Source organism: Orycteropus afer, unplaced genomic scaffold (assembly GCF_000298275.1).
Source record: "Orycteropus afer afer isolate SDZICR_OR568_19922 unplaced genomic scaffold, OryAfe1.0 scaffold00269, whole genome shotgun sequence".
In the NCBI taxonomy this organism is placed as follows: Eukaryota; Metazoa; Chordata; class Mammalia; order Tubulidentata; family Orycteropodidae; genus Orycteropus; species Orycteropus afer.
Window position 1 is genome coordinate 271,852 of NW_006921856.1, and position 7,954 is coordinate 279,805.

Consider the following 7,954-nt stretch of genomic DNA (forward strand, 5'->3'; position numbering starts at 1 on the left):
TATTCTAGGATTTGGATAATGGAATAATTTATAAGGTAATTATTTTAAAATGTTGTGATTTCTTTATATGCTACCATTATAAGCATATAAAGTACTTTGAAAAATTTTAATCACACATGAAGTTTTGTTTTTCTATAAATAGTCTTGTATGTATGATGATTTCTTCTAGAGTTGGGTCTTTAAGTACAATATTATTTTAGGATAATCATTGATAGTGAATATATAATTGAGCTACAGTTGTAGACATAACTGATGGTAGACTGCCTTGATGCAGCTCTTTCCAATGATTTGTAGAGATTAAAAGAGTAGTGGAAATGGTGAGTTAGGAATTGCTTTATAAAGACATTGGAGGATTGAAAAGGATCCTGGGGTTTCCAGTTACCTCTGAATCATTTTCACCTAGAATCCAGGTTTAGTGGTTACATGTGCTGCTTAAGTGCTCTGTTCAGGAAGTAAAAATATTTTTGTAGCATCAAACATTGTTTGGTTACAGATTATAAATGAGCAAATGGAGCAGCATTCACATAGAGGGAAAGCTGGACAGATAGGAGTGCATAGTTAAGAAGGGTACAGGGAGAGGGTAGTCACAGGGAGCCACAGGGATGGGAGGGGAGGAGAGTTTGTTATGGTCAGGAATGGTAATTGGGGTGTGAAATCAAATGCACAGGAACTGTTGAATGTAAAACAAATTTTGCTCTGTAAATTTGCACCCAAAGCACAATAAAATTAAAAAAATAATAATAAATGAACAAATGAGGTACCTATTTTCCACCCATTTCAAAAGGAGAAATGGAGAATGTTCAGTATATTAGCATGCCATATGTGATTGCATTTAACTTCATAGGCAATACATGCATATAAAGGTACTACTCATGAAAATAAAAAAAACTTTCTATACCCAAGGAAGTCTAATCATGAATTATCCCTATCTTTTCTATATAGATTGCCACATGTATCACTGCTAGTACATATTTTGTGATAGAGACTCAGGAGGAATCATATGAAGCAAAATAATTATATATTTATTCTTTCTCTACCTTGATCCATAAAGGATGTGAGGCAGTTTATAAATGAATATATGCGTGTACTTTAAACATTTAGTAAGAATCCACCCCCACCACCATTACCAGTTGCTGTTGAGTCAATTCTGAGTCATGGCAACCCCATGTGTGTTAGAGTAGAGAGGGTTTCATAAATCAGGATCTTATAAGGGTAGGAACTTATGGTATGGGTGAAATAAACAGCAACTATAATCAAGCCCTAAAGTGGAATCTTGGACATGGCTCTAAGCTTCCTAGTCATTAATTGTAAAAGCCTGTTACATTTTCCTAAAATTAATTAGGAAAAAAAAATTAAGTCCTCAGGGAAAGAAGCACAGCTCTGAAAGAAATAATTTTTCACAAGGGGCTTCCTATGGGGTACACTCAATATGAAATTCTTAATAGCGCTATAGCAGGTGGAGATATTGTTTCTTAAAGCTGGCTCAGACAATGTTTCCCTGCTATTCATGGGGTTTTCAGTGGCCAGTTTTTTCAGAAATGGACCTAGCCATGTCCTCCTTCTTAGTCTGTAAGCTCTATTGAAAGCTGTCCACCAAGGGTGATCCTTCTGGTATTTGAAATACTAGTGGTATAGAGTCTAGCATCACAGCAACCTGCAAGCCACCACAGTAAGACAAACTGACAGATGAGTGGTGATAGTTGGAGAAATGATACATTTACTTGGATCCACAATCAGCACCCATAGAAACAGCAGTTGAGATACTGAATAATGTATTGCACTGGTCAAATACGCTGAAAAAGACCTCTCCAAAGTGTTAAAGAGCAAAGATGTCACTTTGAACACTAAGGTGTGCCTGACCCAATCCATGGTATTTTAGGTAGCCTCATGTGGATGTGAGAGGTGGTCAGTGAATAAGGAAGACCTAGAAGAACTGAAGCACTTGAATTGTGTTGGTGAAGAAAATTGAATGTACCATGGACTGCCAGAAGAATGAACAAATCTTTTTTGTAGGAAAGCTCAATAATGACCAGAATTACTGGTCAGATGGCATCTGATAAGACCCCCAATACTATGGCCCTGGAATACATTCTGCACCCAGAATAAAACTCACTCCCAGGGGTTGGCTCTCAGCCCAATATTTAACAACATGTACATTCAGACCACTCAACCCAGGATGATGCACCCACATACTCTATGGTAATACATCCCTTACAGCAATAGACCACAGGACACCAACATTAAAATTGACAAAATGCAGGACAAATAGGATTGCATAAATATGAGGGGCACAGGGGGAGGGTTACTGGGTAGGGAGGGGAGGAGACTGGGTTAGGGTTAGACATGGTAGATGGGGAGTGAAATTAAATGCACGTGTTGAATGCAAAATAAGCTCTTAAAAAAAAAAAAATCTGTCTTGGAGGAAGTGCAGCCAGAATGCTCCTTCAAAGTGAGAATGGCCAGACTTATCTATTGTGCTTTATTTATGTTGTCAAAAGGACCAAACCCTGGAAAAAGTTATCATGCTTGGAAGAGAAGAGGGTCAGCGGAAAAGGGGAAGACCCTCAATGAGACAGATTGAGACTGTGGCTGCGACTCTGGGCTCAAGCACGACAACAATTGTGAGACTGGCACAGGACCAGGCATGTTTCGTTCTGTTGTACACAGGGTGGCTATGAGTCGAAATTGACTTGATGGCACCTAATAACAACAACAACAAAGCTGGCCCATTATAGTGTCCAGTAGTCAAGAATTTAAGACTTAATCACCGAATCAGCTCAATTAAGGTAATTCTGTGGAGTGGGAATAAAATAATATGGTTCAGGTATGTAGTGTTCTGATAGTCCAGGAATAAACTGCATACTTTTCAAAGAAAAATCTTCTTTGATAGTTACGGTATTGTTGGACAATCTTTCTGGTTATTAGAAAGTTCTTATATCAATCATAATTTGCAGATATTGGGCCTATTTCAGACCTTTGATGACAAACTATGTCTACTCCCTTTCCATAAAGCTCTCTACATATAAGAAGTTATTACATTATTATCTATCTTTTATTTTGTTCTTAACATGTTAAAAATTCCCCAAAACAAAGAGATACATATTTTCAAAAATACTATTCCTTTATGAATCTAGAACATATTATTAACATAGGTTTCTTTCTTTCTTTTTTTTAATGCAGTAAAACCTGTGAACACCAGAACCTGTGTAAGGAAAAAAAACTTTCCAGAGAAAAAAACCTCAGATATTTACCACTAAAATAAGTGATTAAAAGGTGGTAAGACCATGCACCCTGTCAAAGGTGGAAAACTTGCAAGAACTGGAAAAAGAAGCCAGTCTCATTGAGTTCCATCCAGGTCTCACTGTGTAATTACATTGTTTGTATATATTTTATGATTTACTTTCTTCACTTAGCAATATTTTATATTAATTTCCACATTAGTCCCTATGCATGTGTTTCTTGTCAGTACAAATGATGTTTTCATTGTAGTACATACAGATTTTCATCATTTTCTAATAATCACATAGTATCCCATAATATAGTTTTACCATAAGTTATTTAATCAGTCCCCTATTAATTAATATTTTTATTGCTTTTTTCCCCTTATTACCAACAGGACTACAGTGAGTATACCTACAGATCCTTGTATACTGATAAAAATATGTCTGTAGGATAGATTTCTAGAAGTAAAATTAGTAGGTCAAAAGGTAAGTGTATTACATTTGGGTGGTAGTTGCTAGTTGCTAGGGAGTTGATTCTGACTCATGACAACCCTATGTATGCAGAGTAGAACTGCTCCATAGGGTTTTTAATGCTGTCACCTTTCAGAAACAGATCACCAGGCCTGTCTTCTGAGGTACCTCTTGTGGGTTCTAATCACCTTTCAGCTAGTAGTCAAGCATTTAACCATTTGTACCACCATGAGATTGCCACTTTGCCCTCCAAAAAGGCTGTATTGATTTACATGTGAACTGTGTATTATGTACCCTCTTCTCCCCACATCACACTCCATTATTCATTGAATTTTTTTTCATTTGTCTAGTTCAATCTTATATGTAAGTATTTTAGTATCTTGTAATATTTTCCTATTTACAAAAGTACTTTGTGCTCATTTAAAAAACCAAAAAGAAAAATAAAATTAACCATCAAGCAATATATAACATGTGACGGCAACTCCAAAAAGCAAACTTACTGCCGTTGAGTCGATTCTTTCTCACAATGACCCCCACTGGGTTTCCAAGGCTCTAAATCTTTATGGAAACAGACTGCCTCGTCTTTCTTTTGTGGAGTGGCTGGTGGGTTTGAACCATTGACTTTCTGGTTAGTAGCCAAGTTCCTTAACCACTACACCACCAGAGCTGGGAAGAGAAAGTTCTCTGAAATAACATCCAGGAATAACCACTCTTAAATAAATATTCAAGCTAGAAATTTTTTGCTAGAAATATAATACATCTACATTTTTGTCCTTGTTACTTTTTTTGAGAGGAATATTGCATAGCAAAAAGCAGTTGTGTTTTAGAATTAGATAGACCTCAGTTGAGTCTCATTCTACTGAACTGTAAAATTTGGTGGCAAATTTTACTTAACCCTTCTGAATCTCAGTTTTTTCATCTGTAAGAATGTGAAGTTAGATTAGGTGAAAGCACACTTCTCAGCAATTCCATAAAATGTTAACTTTATTTCTTCCTCTCTTTTGCTCTCACTTCATACTTTATGAGAAAAACAAAGGACATATTTCCTAAAATACCATGTTTTATTGCAGAGGTTAGCAATCCATAATATGTCAAAGGAGGAGGTATCTGACAAGTGACTTTAGTATAGTAATGGACCTGCCCCTGGTAAGGAACACTTACTCTTTTGAGAGCTGATTCTTCCCATCATCCCATGACACCATCCCTTCACTTAACCTCCTTTAGTTCTATGGCATTTTAAAGCCAAATGTTGTTTGTTAGGAAAACATGAATCTTTAGGTATGAAGGAAGTACCTTTCTTGTACCCTTTTGGAATAAAATCGATCAGATAATCCTGGAATCAACCAAACAGAAAAACATTTTATGCAGATAGTTTGTCTTAGGAAAGCTCTATGCTAAAGTAGAGAAACACAATAAGGATTATATCCTGGAAACCCTAGGTGGGTACTTTGCAATATTTAACATATTGTGTGTTTCTTACGGACACTTCTGTAACTAGCACAGTATTTTAAATATATGTTTATTTCAATACTATTTGTCTGCTAAACTAACAAATAAAGAATCTGTGTCTAGAGTTGGAATGGTCTTTAGCCTTTGGAGAAAACAGTTACCTATCCATTCATTCACTCATCCAGTAAACATTTATGAATTGCCCCTTATGTGCCATGTGCAATGATATGGATACAGAAAAGACAGTTTTTGTCCTCAATGAAGCTCCTGTGGTAGGGCACAGAGAGAAAAAGGAGGGAGGGAGGGAGGGAGAGAGAGAGAGAGAGAAAGGGAGAGAGAGAGAGAGAGAAAGAGAGGGAGAGAGAGAGAGAGAGATTAGTGAACTAATAAATTTACAATTTTGTTTTAAAAGTGCTATGATAGTTATGCATGAAGGACTGTGAAAGTACAAAGGAGGGGCCCCTAACCCAGTCTGAGGAGAGAAAGTGGGCTATAGAGGACTAAGGAAAGTAAGCTGGTAAAGTGACATTTTAGATGAATTTTATAGATCAGACAGAAGATCATGTGCAAAAGTACAGAAACAATTAAAGTCAATGAACATTTAGTGAATGTCTATCATGTGCCAAACTCAAGAAAGCATGAAGTGTTCAGAGAACAGCAAGTTATTATATATGACTGAAATATAGGCTATAAATTGGGAATCAGTGGAAGGTGGGACTAGAGAATTAGGCAGAAGCCAGATCATAAAGGATCTTGTATACCATGCTAAATAGTTCAGACTTTATTCATAAAAAGCGACAAGATTGGACTTACGTTTTGGAAAGTCATACTGGCATTAGTATAGAAAATAAATTCAGGAATGCTAATGCTAGAGGCAGGGCCTCCATTTAGGAGGCTATTATAAAAATCCATGCAGGAAATCATGAGGGTCTGAAATAAAGCAGCAGCCATGGGAATGGAAAAGAAAGGACAGATATGAGAGATATTTAAGCAATGAAAGAGACATATCTAGAAACATAGGTGTCAACGTATACTAATCTCTTTCCCATATCTACCTTTAACTGTTTTGGCTCTATTATTTTATTTTTTAAAATTTTTATTGTGATTTGGATGAAAGTTTACAGAGCAAATTCACTTTCCATACAGCAGCTCACATACACTTTGCCTCATGATGTTGACTGCAATTTCCCACAATGCAACAGCTCCCCTCCCACTTCCTCCCCATAGTTACCTCTTCCCTGTGTCCTTCCTTCCATGTACTCCTGACCCCCAGAGGTCTCCCTGTGCATACACAGCCCTTCTATTATCCCATGATTCACCTCTCCAAGGAGTGTATCTACCTGCTGTAAATGGTCACCTCATATGCCTGTCTTTTGTTTGGCTGGAAGCCACAGGAGTGGGTTCAATTCCAAACCTAAGGGCAGCTAGGAGCCACAGTCTCAGGGGTTCCATCAAGGTCTATCAGACCAGCAAACCTGGTCCCTTTTTTTTTTTTTTTTGAATTGTGATTTGGGTGAAAATTTACAGTGCAAATACACTTTCCGTACAGCAGTTCACATACACTTTGTCTCATGACATTGATCCCGATTTAGCACAATGCAACATCTCTCCTCCCGGAGAGGTGATAGATACCTCTCCCCTGTGTCCATCTCTCCATGCACTCCTACCCCCTGAGCTGTCTCCCTGTGCCTGAGCAGCCCTTCTTTTTCTCATGCTTATTCTCTCCAAGGAGTGTATCTTGGAGATAATGAGTGTAAATGCTCAACTGATATGCCTGGAAGCCACAGATGTGCGTTCAATTCCATACCTGAAGGGCAGCTACAGGCCATAGTCTAAGGGGTTCCACCAGGCTCCCTTGGGCCAGCAAAGCTGTTCCCTGCTTTTTTTTTCTCCAAATGATTTTGAGTTTTGTTCCACATTGTTCTCCCTGTCTATCCAGGATCTACTACAAATATCCTCTTCCAAGTGGTTGACAGTAGTAGCCGAGCACCATCTATTTCTTCTGGTCTCATAGTCGTATAGGCTGCAGATCAGATAGTGTACCAGTCGCTAGGACTAGTTGTTTCCATGAATTTTTGGTTTTCTTCATTCTTCTTGGTTCTGGATGAGGAGAGACCCATCGTTGCATCTAGATGGCAGCTTGCAAGCTTTTAAGATCTCAGTCACTACTTGCCACAGTAGGAGGTGGAACAATGTTTTCTGTAGTAAGTTATGTCAATTGAGCTTGATGTCCTCTGTGACTATGGTCCCAAGCCCATAGGTTCAACTACTCGGTCCCTCTGGATAGCTGGCTGTGACCAAGAAGTGACTACAACCTTGCCCCTTGTCAGCCCCATTATACAGCTGGGAATTCAGATCATAGACATAAAGTTGTTGGACCACTTTCTGCCAACCCTATACATGCTCTTGGGTGCACTCTCCACTTCATATACATACCTAATATTTCAGCATGTCCACCCATATACCCGTGTTTGCCTTCACTAACCATGCCGTACTATATGCACCAAAGGATTCGTCTTTGTTGTCTGTACTTCCCACGTACCTCTTTATGTCTTGCTCTTCCTCAATGCCACTATATTGATCACTCACATTTGGTACATTGCCCTTCTCTTCACCCAAATAAAAACTTATCTCTATCTATGTAACAGTATTCCCTACCCTACCCTCCCATCCCTGGTAACCAACAAAGAAAATGGTCTTCCATAGGTAAATGTTTCCTTGACTATTACAATAACAGATTAATACCATATTTGTCCTATTGTGACTGAATTATTTCACTCAGCATAATGTCCTCCAGGTTCATCCACATTATG